Source organism: Bombus impatiens, unplaced genomic scaffold (genome assembly GCF_000188095.3).
Source record: "Bombus impatiens unplaced genomic scaffold, BIMP_2.2 scf_0102, whole genome shotgun sequence".
Classification (NCBI taxonomy): Eukaryota; Metazoa; Arthropoda; class Insecta; order Hymenoptera; family Apidae; genus Bombus; species Bombus impatiens.
Window position 1 is genome coordinate 2,849,976 of NT_176521.1, and position 13,919 is coordinate 2,863,894.

The 13,919-nt window shown below is 30.9% G+C and overlaps 1 protein-coding gene across 10 annotated transcripts in view; it reads left to right on the plus strand.

Moving 5' to 3' along the window:
• The window catches only part of LOC100749869 (peripheral plasma membrane protein CASK), a 263,940-nt gene that overhangs the window by 233,675 nt on the left and 16,346 nt on the right, over positions 1 to 13,919 (plus strand). The window lies entirely within an intron of this gene.

A 13,919-nucleotide genomic window follows, 5' to 3' on the forward strand; every position in this document is an offset into this window, starting at 1 on the left:
GGCTCGGCCACTGCCGCGAGCAAATCCGGAAAATCAGTGAAAACCTCCTCGACCACCAATAGCAAGGAGAAAAATAAATCTAAGTCTTCTAAAAACAAAAGCGGTTCCTCGTCAACCGATAGCACGCCTAAACGACGGCTCAACCCATTATCGGCTCTCAGGTCGCGAAAATCCTAAACATGAAGAGTCTTCGATAAGTTGATCCGGCATATTCTTATAATTTTATTAGCGCCAGTTCAACTAGAAATAGTTTCCAGTTCGATTTCGTTCAATTGGTCTTCTCTAACGATCAATCTGGCTTTTGATTACAATCGCTTGGAAAATATCAAAGTATTTTCTTATAACGCGTAAGTAGATTAAATAACGATATTTAAGATATTAATAGGTAATTAATATATTGACAGTGAAATTGATATTCGTTAAATTTGTATTCTTAGATTCTTTGATGGTGAGTGAAGGATTGTTAGTCTAGTTCTGTCATTCATGTTGCTGTTTCTTATGTGAATATTGTTGCTATGTTCCTTGGGCTTTCATGTATTAGCTCTTTCACGTTAAATTATGTTTTTGAAATATCGCAAAATTCTGAAATCTAACGTTTCACTTTATTCAAAATGATATTATTCGAAATATGAACCATCAAATTTAATAAACTTTAATTATTGTGAAACAAAATTATGATTTTTATGATTGTACTAATGAATACCGTAATAGTACATAGAACTAGTTCTTTTTGGGTAAAACACATGAATGGATCCTCCAGTCTTTATATATTTGTTGAAAGATTTTATTTATTTGTAAAATTAGATAGTTCATGTACAACAAACTAATATTTCAATTTTAAGATAATATAGATAATGTTGTATAGTTTGTTTTTGTGTCTGTATATCTATTAAAAAATTATTTTATTTACTTTAGATTTGATGATATTGAGAAACAGTTCTATCAATATAATCGTACGTTAAAGAAGTTAAAGGCGAGTGAGATTTATAGGTTTTTCATTACGAATTGTTTCGATAAGCGTTTATTACCGGTCTACATGAAACAATACTCATAAAACAAGCGTAATTGTGAATAACTATATAACGTCACTAATTACCAAATATAAAATTTCAAATAAATTAATTGTCGGATTATGTAAAATTGTCGTAGGTATATTGAAATGTCCAAGGGATATTGAAAATCAAATTATTGAAGCGTACTTCGGTTTTACACTTTTGTTACATATTCACAAAAAATTCTGTAGTTCTTTCATTTGTTAAAGAAAAATTATATCGTCATTACGTGACGCAGTGCCAATAAGTCCTTGTCATTTAACATTTTGAATATTTGTCTTGCTATCTTCATTAACGTTGAACGTTAGTCATATGTAGAGTACTTTAGTTTAGTTGATTACATATTTCGGGAACACGGCATACATATAACTTAATTAAAAAATTTAAAGTTGATATGTTTTCACCTACATATTTTCGACTTACTACCTAATATTAATTTTATGTTTGCTAACAGTACGAAAATTAAATCGTAGATATAGTTCACAACCTGCGCGATAATTAAACACATTTAAAAGACAGGTATACGTAGTTTCTATAGGTATACACACTTGTCGCTTTATAAACTATGTTACCGTAAATAACTGTTTCATCTCGTGTCACTGTGATCATAGAAATTAATTGTCTGATATTTAGTTATACAGTTTGATAGCCTGCAGTTCACCTATATAGGGTGACGTTAAATAAGAGGATGCGATGTAACTTGAAATTAAATAAGGAATTCCATCTTAAAGCACGGCTGAAGATAATTTTGAGAAGTTCATTACTGAGAGCGCTCGAATTTGGTACAAATTATTTCTAGTCAATTTGTATTCTTTTTTTTTATTCGCCCTAAGTTTATTCATAATACGTATTTCTACAAACGCAAGATTTGTATTTTACAATGTTTTAATATTATATAAAAACGAATAATATTGGTGGATATTTTAATTACATTATGATTAAAAATTATCTAGTTACTTTCAGTGCCATTTAAAAGAATAATTTTCGTAAATGTTTTAATATTATTTAAAACCTTCTAATCACTATTTATCGCTAAAGCGAACAGCTAAAGTTTCCTTTTTGTATTTAGTCTCGTATCACGCGTTTAATTTTCTGTAGAAGATTGAGCATGATTTGAATAGAATTACAATGGAACTTGGGAAGTTCCTCCGGTAGTCGCTAGTTTATACATAGTTACACACCAAGTTTCACGAAAGGATAAACGCGGAAAGAGGCGATTCGTATAGTGGATTACGGTGTACCTTGTGTACTCGCATCCGTCGTGTTTTGATTCCACGTGGAATACATCTGGTGTTACGCAGTTAAACAACTAGAGAGCTTCTGCGAAGCGTTAAAGCTGTGAGCATTAACTTTGCGTTCTGAATTGAAATTCTGATTGCAATTTCACTTCTTGAAATCATTGCGTTTAATTTTATGCGTTTCAAACGTAAATTGAACACTTTATCGTGAAATAAATATTGATCATATAATAGTGATCACAAAATAAAAATATAGCCCATCGATGCTTATCAGCTAATAGTATTGCATATTTCTATAAGAAAGATATTGAAATTAATTCGAGTGTTTTTTGAAACACATGTACCAAAGATTATGAACATTGATATTAACTTAGAATTTGAGATAGTTTTCTATAGTTTATGTCAGTATTTAAGCTACTAAAAAAATAAATAAATAAATATATGAGATTATTTAAGAAATTAAAATTTAAAAAGTAGCTTAAGGAATTTTTATTTACATTTTGCAAGATCTGATTAATTATACAATTTTAATTATACGTCGTTACAAACATTTCTTCCATTATTTCACTAAATTATATTTTAAATTGTTTACACACATTCTTTATGCGATATTACATATTTTCATTTCGTTGTCAAAGTTAAGGAGCAAATTTATTCAGAATGATTAAACTGATAAACATGTCTCTACTTTACATATAAATTGACGTAATTAAATATGAGTTACTGAAAACGATATTTTCTTTTTAATTAGGGCGATTTTTACGTATATTCTGATATCGCGTGTTGTATACAACATGTTAGGAATTAAAGTGTAGGTTACGTTGAATAATGGTATCTACATAATGGTTTACGTGAATATCTAGTTGCTTAATAAACCTAGATTCTACGAAAAGTGAATCGATTAGGAAAACATAATTTATTTGTAGATGTAGCGATGTAACTGCAAAATATTTCTCAATATATGGCAAGTATTAAAATATAGAATCGCAGTTCTCGAAAGTAAGAAGGGGGGTTCATATATATATGTGTGAATATATAACTTCTAATATATCTTTCATTATAAAGTTTCAATATAATCTCTATATATTCGTACCTGAACATCACAATCGGCTATTTTTGTTCTTCGATTTAAACAAAATTTATATATATATATATATATGACATTTCTTTTTATTATTTTTAGAATGTTAGTATAAAGTTGTCTCTAGAGTTAGGTGAACTATCAAGTAATTTCCAATGTCATTAATGGAAATGTATTTTTCCAATCCGCACTCATTAAATTCTTTTGCTACAATATAGACATAGCAAACATTTAAGATAAGCAAACCGACTCGTTTTTCTAAAAATGTTCGTAAGCAGGGTAAAATAGCTTTTTAATGATATTTGAAAATAAAGTCAATCCTTTCTAAAAAATATTCGTCCGTCCAATAGTTTTGATAATGACTTAATATCTAGTTCGCATTAGAATATGGAAACTATAGTATTACATAACGTTTGTATCATAATTTTGCCTACTTTGTGTGAATTAATTTCTTTTCATTTCTATTTTTTTTTTTTTTTTTTTTTTTTTTAATAATAACTGTATTATGCTAACGAATGATCGATGCATTAGTTGACTGTGAGATAAGTTAATTGGAAATTACTTATGGTTTCGCCTAATATTTTCGTTGACATTAGAAATCCATAGACATTAACGCTCTATACTTAAGTAAAATTCAGAGAGTAGAACAATAAATGTGAATTTCATGAACCAATAGGCATTAAGAAATGATAGAATTTCATCGAATTTCAATGTACTGGAAATTGAATTGCTAAAAGAATCGAAACTGGGTCAAATGTGGAGGTTTAATGCAAAAGATTGCTGTTCAATTTTGATATCTCCAAAGTTTTTTACGTGCAAATTATTAAATGTAGTTATCTGAAATGATATCTGATACTTTTGCGAATTCTTCGTAATATATAACGTAATTATATTAAAATTAATTATGATCTATTTTCTCCTTTTAATTAAACGATATATTACATTGCCAGACAATTCATATTTTAACAAATATTCTAAAAACAATGGTTTTATTAAAATTTTATACCTAGATGAAAATACATTTGTCCATTCATTTTTTCTTTAATTAATTTCCAAGCTAATTTTTATGAAATTGTATGTTCGAAACTAATGAAATATATGGATTTTGTCTTCAATAAACCGAAAAAGTACGAGAATAATCTCATATTAGGAAATTACGTTTATAAAATCAATATATATATACATATAGTAACTCTACTTCACACGTACAGAGTGAAATTAATGTTAAAATGAGGTATCTAATACGGAGTACGAGATAACGTTATAAATTCATTATGAACGGTGCGCGGGAAGCAGCAAGCATAATGCAGATTTTTTTAATGAAGCTAACTAGGATTTAATTGAGCCATTTCTTCTCCCTCTACAAATGAGGTTTTCAGTCATCTGCTAACGAACTATGAAAAGAACGGGCTTGAATAGGTACAATGTTCTTTCTATATCAACTGTCGCTTCCACTAGAAAATAACGTAATTTTCGTCCACCATTGCAAATGTACTTGTCCAAACTAAATTCACTTTGACGTGTGAGCGTAAACTGAATGAATTATTCAGTGATTGCTAAACGGAGGTTTTCACTGATTTCCTTAAAGGCATACAGATACACACACATAAACATATACACTTATTGCATTGTCTACTTTCAAAATATTATTTAAACACAAAAAACACTTAAATCCATTACACATTCGATGAATTTTTTATAGCGAGCTTGATTTGCCGTTTCACATATCGGAGAGAGAAATTTTAATTTAAAATGATCATAATACCTATTCACATTATCAAATAATATTAATTTATCATGTTTCGCAAATTGTTTGGTATGCTTCGTTCGATAATTCCAGTTCCGGTTTCTTTCTCTATATGTGAACCGTAAAATGTACGAAGACAAGAAATATTCACTTTTCAGCTTAATATAGATAGATGTTATTTCAGTACCCAATGACCTCTCATCAACAGAGATTCAAACTTTTACGATTCGATATATCGTTGAATAATTTGTTTTCTCACGTGATTTATCTTTGTGATGATTAGGTTTAACGCAAAGTGAAACATACTTTGCTACTACGAATTTCCCACGCTGCTTTCGATTAATCACGTCGTGATTATCGATCTGCAAAATTACGCGTTATCTATGCTATTCAGCTATATTTGAATAGCACACACATGCAAAATCGTGAATTTATCAGTTGGTTGAATAGTATTTCGCGAAATTAGAAGGAATGTTTCTCGCAAACATGAAATGCCATTCGATTTCAGCTTACATGTGATTTTTTAATTAAAACGTTTGATTACTACGTTCATCCTTGTTTTGCGCAATTAGAAATTAGAGATATATAATTCGATATACATATAGTATACATATTATAGCGCAGGATTTTGAACATACATATATACACATACACATAAACACGAATATTTTCCCTTCCTTTTTCTGCTTCAAATATACATATACTTACGTATGTATGTATACAATATTTATACATTTGTTATTTAACTGCTTCATTTCAAATAGAGTACGGAGGAAAGTAATTTTGCGATGAAAAAATATGTAAGGGAAAGACGAACTTTCCTCTTCTCTTAAAAGTTTGACTATAACTCAATGTCGATTCTGGGTAGATGGATATTTATTATACGTCACAGTGCAGACAATATTAATTGTTAACTAGTCTGAGTGAGTGTTGAAGTATTAAATATACAAAGCATATGATTACATACTTTTTAAATATTTCTGATCGTTTATAATAATTATTTAGTCCTTGTATATATTTGTTTTAAAATGCATTGTAATGCTTGTTTCGACTATAAATTTTTTCGAGCCTAGTACAAACAATTTACGAGGTAATTATACCACACATTCGGAAATGAACGTGAAACTATGACCGTGAAATTTTATATTATTTTTTAATGCAGAGTTTGTTTTCCACGTATAGAGACGATATAATTAAAATTTCTGGGAAATGTTGAAAAATATGAGCTTAATAGAAGTAATACCCAGCATCGCATAACATACGTTATCTCGCAAGTTATTCTACGCTAAATCTCATATTCAAACATCTCACGGTTTTCTTAGTTTCGTTTCAAATTTGTAACATTTATCGGTAATTTCGAAAACGTAATTTATACAAAGAAATTTTGTTAATTATTGTGCGAACAATTAATTGCATTTAGCATAAATATAGGACGACTTAAATTATTCAGAATTTTTGATAAAAATTTAGGTTCATAATTATGAATAAATATTACATTTATTTATCTATATAAATTGAATTGACACAAAATGAGAGAGCTGAGACTTATTACTATTAATCTTTATTTCTTTATATCTACCAGATTTGTTAAATTTTACTGCTCGTAATAATGATCTATCTCTCATTTTCATTTCATTAACGATATTACTTTATTATTAAAAATTTTAAATAAACTTAAGATTCAAATTTCATAAGAACTATATTTCTACAAGTTGTCGGCAAATGCTGCAATCTTGAAAAACACCAAGAAAACTATGGCACCAAATAAACCGATGATTTATCGTAGAATAACTGCGCAAACAGGGGGCGACGTGATTCATCGTATACGTATACAAAGGGTGATTTTCCTGAAAATAAGTAGAAAGTGTATGAAACTTTTTATTTACGTGAAACTTCCTTTTTAAAAAAATTGACTTTTGTTGGATCATTTTTATCAATTTTCTCCGCAAAGTATCATCATATTGCGTTCTAATAAACGAGCAATGGGTTGCATTTAACAAAGTAGTAGTCTGACACACTTTTCCAAGCTTAATGGTAGCTTTGATTAGGCAATAAATAATGCAATGCGTCAATATTTATTGCTTACCGAACCAGTTCCATTTTTAGTACACAAAGCTGTGACAAATTACTTCTTTAAGCAACACATCCAATTCAGTCAAAATATAGCAATATTGCCTTCCTCAATTAAAATGACTTATCTACCTAAAAAAAAATATCGTATTTGAAAATAAAACTAGAGCTTTATTTCCATTGCGTCATCTCTGTCCTTTTCCATTCAATTTAAAATATTTCATCATTATTTCATAGCAGCCTGTATAATATAACTTTGTTTGAAAGATTTCAAACATACAGGGAATTGCAAATATTTCAACATATTGATCATTCAGAAATCACACCGATCGACTTTGCTAATTAAAAAATGCACAAAACTGATAATATTAGAAACACAACTTTCTAAATTTATCCTAGAATTTATTATTATTTATATCATCTTATAAGAATAAATAAATTTACTTATAATAAGTAAGTTATTTGTTTCCCAAGTATCGAACATTAATCACGTGTGTATCAAAATTGAGAAATTGACAAAAAGTGAACTTTATCACTTTAGCACTTATATTTGTATATTGAAGACTGAATAGATTCTAGATAAGTCACTTTAAAACAAGAAGGTTAATGTTGATCGTCCGAACAAAAACTTATCGAAGATTTGCCTATCGATGTTCTAAAATTTAGGCTCCAAGAAACATTACTGTTTTACATTTTAGACTTGTTTTATCACAGAAAAATCACTGTTTGAAAAAAGTATCACGAAATACGTCTCGCCCTGTTGAGAAAAATACACAGAACGTATATATAGATGTGCAGACAGAAAAATCGCGAACATAGATACGGTAGATAATTCTTAGCTCGTTGTCTGTCTCATAACTGGCCATAAGTCAACTATTCATGGGCACCATATAGAGACAACGTCGAGGCAGTTTGATACAAGCGTGTCGGTATTTCAACGTGGACGCAGAGTCCTGAGTCGCGGCCGACGAATTCCGAATTTTGCGCCTTGTTTCGTTTCGTAATTACATATATTCACGTGCAAAGCAGCGAAACGACGAAACAGGGACGAGTCTCATTTTCACTGATAGAAGATAATTAAGTGCGATCCCGCAATCCGTACCTGTGAAATTCGAAATGAAAAAAAAAGAACGAGGAAGAAGAAGAACAGAAAGCAATGATGAATAGAAACGCAGACGAAAACAGGCGAAAAGAAGGCAAAGTTCAATAGTCGAGCGGTGTAACAAAACGCTTTGGTCGGCGCTTTCGAGTCCACGGCGCGTTTGCATGTTTCTCTCTTTCGATCCCTTCTATATATTTCTCTCGTTCTGTGTTCTCTATCTCTACGTATTTACCGGTGCGTTCCATTTCACGTGACCATCCTAAATACCTTTGTCACTGCTCTCATTCGAGGGATATATTTCCGAAACAGTATTAAAGTTTCGTAATTATCGCAGTACGCGATCTAATGGATTAAAAAGAGGAGAACGAAACGTTTCTTTGAAATTTTAATTTTTTGAGCAGTTATTTCGAAAGCTATCGAACGTTGAATCTCTTATAAGCAAATCTATACATCACTGATTACACAATTTTAAATAACATCATTTATTTCTCTTCGACTAACATAAAATTTACCCAAATGATTATTCATTGTTCTTCTAAATGTAGAGGCTAAATGAGTTAAAATGAAATTAGTCAAGTAAAGTGGGACAATCTGCCTCCAGTCCTTCTCATTCTGTTTTCTGTTTGAGTAATATTTTCTCTTCTCATCTTTATCTTTATTATTCTTTCTTTCTGTCTTTATATCCTTTCCTCTTTCTCTGTTTTTATTTTGTCTGTTATTCCATAACGTCGGGATAATCACATTCGTTCTGGTAGACAGTAATATTATTGCGGACAAGTTTCGTAAGGAATGCACCTTTCGTTACAACATGTGTTGGAATGTTGTTTGTTGTTTTTTGTCGTAAAGAAGCTTTTGTTACACCCCTCATTATACCCTCACCTGCATGAAGGATATCTTTGCAAACGTTGAAAGCTTTCCTTTCTGACCGGTATATATTATATACTATAGTTTTCTTGCATCATGATTTTAATTAATTCATACTGTGCGATTTCTCTCGATCTTGATCGTTCGAACAATTTTATTCGATCGCGCGAATTACATTTGAACGCTCCCGACATTTTTATTTCCTGCACGACGCGATGCATACTCGAATCGGTGATTGAATTTATTTATGTGGAAGAAACTATTCTTTTTAAATCGTTAGTTTATGCAGCTATGGATCTGCAAATTTCAGATCCAAGCAAGAGAGAATTTCTACACCATTTATAAAATATTTCTTGAATAGAATTAAGCATTAGCTGTTAATGACTTCTCTTATTGAAAAAGCTGCAATTGAAAAAAATGACACATAGGAATATCGTATATATGGATGTGTAATTTCGCAAGTAGTTATTCTGAAGTCTGAATTGGAAAAAGTAAAAATTCTAGGATTATCTGGGAATTTAGAAATTCTGAAATTTGATTGATAAAGCTATGTATGAAATTCGGAGGAAATATTTATGTGGCAATGGTACAATATATGTATAGTACAATTTTATACCGACGATTATAATGTAGAAACTAAAGATCATAAAAGTTGCAATATTTTAATATGTTTGAAGTCAACAATGCCATATATACTTGAAATAAATTTCAATATCAAGCTAATGAACTAATCGTATAAAAATAACATGATGGAATATAAAAATGAAAAGTAACACTCATCTGTAGCTTAATCCTTCAACTTCGAAATATAGCTACTTTTGAATCAGCTTGCACAATTGAATTAATATTATTAGTGAAACTTTGGAAATCGTAAATTACAATACAAGTTATCAGCATTGATAGATACGAACTTGGTGATAAAATAAATCAAATTTTACAGAAATAAATTTGACAAATTGCGAATCATCTGATGATCAATCACCGATCCGAGCAAGTAGTGCGATTTGATTTTTTCTTGGTATAAACACGCGAGTATCGTAGAAATATCATTGTTATACCTGAAGTCATGGCAACACGCGTTTCAATCATAATCATTTCGCATCCTCAACACGAGTGGATTCTCCTTACTTAGAAATGTCCAGATGAATGTCACTGAATGTGCAAACATCTCTAAACATGCAGCTGAGGGTAGCCAATCTTACGATGAGTTTTACGTTCTCTATCCGCACCAATTTAAGTTTCGTAAATTTGCATTTTAACACAATCTCAGAGGATTCGATCAGTTTTGCGAACAACAATAACGACGATTTGCTGTAAACAAATTATTGTAATGTAAAAGCTCCTACGTTTCTCGTACCTAAAGGACGGAACGCATCAATACAGATCGTTTACGTGGTCCGATGATTCAGACAATAGTTTCTTGATTAATTGTCACGTGAATTGCAATTCTTTTAATTTCCTTTTGATTTTAGTTTACACGAGTATGAAATAAATATAACGCGAGATCATTGCCTTATAGGAGAACTTAGATAATTTGTGAATTCTTATGTTTCTTACACCTCGCTGGTTCGCGACGGAATTCGATACGAGTGTTAGGTGAATTTTCATTTTTTGGCGATAAGATGCGTTGAAAAATTGTTCGAAAAATATTAAACGTTTGTTATAAAAGTTGTTGCTCTTCATTGGTTAAAGGTAGATAATATTTTCTTATTCTAAATTCGATGATTTATACGTTGAATATGTTCAATAATATTACCTTTAAAAAAGTAGAGGTAATACTCCAATGTATTTTTATTTTTCAGAGTAGTTTATCTTTAAAAATATTGCTTATATTATTTGCTACTCATATCTTCAAACATACAGACTATAGCTCAAAATTTGAAAGTAAACGTCATTGAATCAAACAATATCAGCTATGGTATTTTATTATTCAATGAATTATTCAATTTTAAATATATAAACTAAATGTTTAACATATAATATAAATCAAGTATTGTGTCCAAGATCGAGATCTCTTTTTTTATAATCCATAAAAAGTATTCCTACACACCCAATATAAATATTCTTGCTTGCAATATCCTTTTTATTTTTTTTTTTTTTCATCATATTTCCGAAACCCTTTTACCTTTTAAAAATTTAAAGAATGTAGATTAGAACCAAAAATTGCCTGATATTTACCGAATTCCATAACGAACTAGTCGGGTCTTCAAAATAAAAAAAAAAGAGTATTGGAATTTTGTTATTTATCGACGTTCCCTTGACAGACAGTACGATTAAAATCCTAATTTCGCGGCTCAAGCGTGATGTTTTATGTCTCGATTTTTGTACATAGTTTGTACATGTATATAGCTCTATGTCGTTTCGATGTTTGATCCAGCGATCCTGTTTCATTATCCAACATGAAGAGATTGCAATATCACCACGAGGTGAGGCCATGTCATCTACATGTGTACAGACGGCTTGATTGAGATAGATTTTGTAAAGCATTGTAAATTGTGTCGGAAAGTACTATATATACATATACATACATATATAAATGTTACACGAAATTCGAAAGTTTATCGATTATTACATGTGTAAGTAAAACCTGCTAATGTAATGGATTCTATTATGTAAGATTTATCTCGATTATTATGTCGTTCCGATCATACTAAATGGACCAGCACAAAACAGGCAAACGTTCAAATACTCAAACTGATCACCAACTTTATTTTTCAATTATTAGACATATAAATTCTTCACGCTAGTAATCAAATGTATTCAAAATAATTTTTAAATTGATTTAATAAAATTTAATTTTTAATCTAAGCTGTTTAAAGATATATGTGATTATTTCACAAATTACAGTAGCGAAACGCAAGGAAGAAAAGCGACGTTCGGTGTTCGAAACGAATCTTAACTATTTTCTAACACTTAATCGTTCCTGTTTTGTGCAGCAACATATTACTCACACTTAACCAAGCCGCAGTTTTTAAGCAATCGCGCTTACAATATCGATCTGTATTTTTACGAAACCCCTAACGATCCATGCATATACCCGCTTGTAATACGCTTAGGTCTGTGTCAGTCTCTGAGTCCCAGAGATACCAATATCAATGGTGGACCTCGTTCAGCTGGCATAGCGCAAAAAAGAAAAACGTAAGTGTCCCTGGTCGTTTGTACCGGTGGGCATCTCTCTCTCGTGTTAACGATAAGAAAACGAATTGTATCACACGTTGTATCTGGGAAGTGATCTTTCTCTGTTACGTATAGTGTCGGACGCGAAAGCAGAGACCCGTCATCGGCGGCGACAAAACGAACAGCGGTATTATTGCGGCGGTGCATTGTACGAAGATATAATAAAGCACGAACTGCTGGAACATCATGATTCGTCGCACGTCACCTCCAACGTGATTTCTCTTCTCTCTGTTTGTCGTAGATATATATATAGACGACGACCACTGTGCGCGGACTCCGATCCCTCTCGCACATATATATATATATATATATTATTACCTGAAATTTATGATTACTCGTGTTGTTCTCCCTGTGCACCGATCTATTGTCCATGGTTATCACTACGGGTTACGGCAATATCTCTTAGATCTGAGATTTTATTTACAATAGCGAGCATATAAATAGAGCAGTTCAACTTAATTCAACATTTTTTTTAAACATAGAAATTTAAAATTGTATTTTCTTTTAGTCTATATTTTATATTTTACATTCTATATTTTACGTTTATAATTGTCCAAAATGCAAGAAACGTTTTTTTAACTCCCATATTGTAGACGAAAGGGAAAATGAATTTTTTCACGGTGCAATTAGTTGATTTTACGAGTGATAATTTCCCTATTTATACGTTCGCCATTATAATCGAAGATCTGACAAGACGGTGAGAAGGACCTGCCAATCGAGATGAAAGAAGGAAAGTGAAAAATTGAGAGATTTATTTCTAGAGTTCGATACTGCTAAAGCATTTATTATTTTGTATTAATTTTTCCTTTCGTTAATTCGATTGCTATATACAAATTTGAATTTTACGAATCATTCGGTGCCGTAAGCTCGTTAAAAGTTTCCTGCTCTACACATTAACTTACGATCCTTTGTAAATTGCCAATCCCACACAAATTGTTGCAGTATGCGTGGACCAAATTAGGTAACTGTTACGTCTCTGTGTCTTTAGCCTATTCTCCTCATCCATCGCGTCAACATTATTATCTTACGTATGTACAGCTTGAACCTCTGAACGGTAGCAACCCGAAGGGACGTACCGCAAAGGAACAGTGAACGAAATTACGAACGTTGGATCAGTGATGAAAATTTTCACTATTAAAATCTATACATCGAATTTGGCTTGGAAATGAAAAATATCTGGAACAATGTAAAATATGCCTTTCTCGGTGTTAATCTACCTTGTAAATGGAGCTTTTAGTTCGAAACCTACAGCACTCGATATTTGTCATTTCCACGCCAGTAATTAGAATCTCTCGTGGAATCGGGATGCAAGAAATTCGTATCACGATTTCTGAACATATTTCACGCCAATTATGTAGAAGTATATACGTCTTTTTCATATTTTTATTTAACCATCGATTATATAAAAATATATCTGCTACGTAACAGATTGAAACTAGTTTAAAATCAATTGAAATCGCATCACTTTCTACAGTCGCAAACTTTTTTACAATTTGAATATAAAGTCTATACTTTCCTTTCTCCTCCAGTAAATATATTTCATATATATTGGAACTGCAAATTCTCCAATTTCGATTTTTAGAAATAT